The sequence below is a fragment of the Sinocyclocheilus anshuiensis genome, unplaced genomic scaffold (assembly GCF_001515605.1).
Source record: "Sinocyclocheilus anshuiensis isolate Anshui unplaced genomic scaffold, SAMN03320099.WGS_v1.1 scaffold2955, whole genome shotgun sequence".
Classification (NCBI taxonomy): Eukaryota; Metazoa; Chordata; class Actinopteri; order Cypriniformes; family Cyprinidae; genus Sinocyclocheilus; species Sinocyclocheilus anshuiensis.
Window position 1 is genome coordinate 54971 of NW_015552787.1, and position 542 is coordinate 55512.

The following is a 542-nucleotide window of genomic DNA, read 5'->3' on the forward strand; positions in this document are numbered from 1 at the left end:
ACATCATTAACACATCCCTTCACACTGGTGTTTTTCCCTCAACATTTAAACAGGCTCGTATAACCCCACTTCTTAAGAAACCCACTCTTAACCCAACTCTTTTAGAGCGCTACAGACCAGTTTCCTTCTACCTTTCATTGCAAAAACACTTGAACGAGTTGTTTAACCAAGTCTCAGCCTTTCTCACACAGAACAACCTCCTGGACAGGAACCAATCTGACTTCAGAAGTGGACACTCGACCGAGACTGCCTTGCTTTCAGTTGTTGAAGCCCTAAGAATGGCAAGAGCGGCTTCCAAATCTTCAATGCTTCTTTTGCTGGATCTGTCTGCTGCTTTTGATACGGTGAACCACCAGATTCTCCTGTCAACCCTATTGGATCTAGAAGCTTGCGTTCTGCAAGTGAACGGCTTATTATTGTGCCATCTCAAAGAGGCACAAAATCATTTTCACTTACTTTTTCATTAACTGTTCCCTCCTGGTGGAATGACCTGCCTTACTCAATCCAAGCAGCTGAGTCCTTAACCATCTTCAAGAAACGAC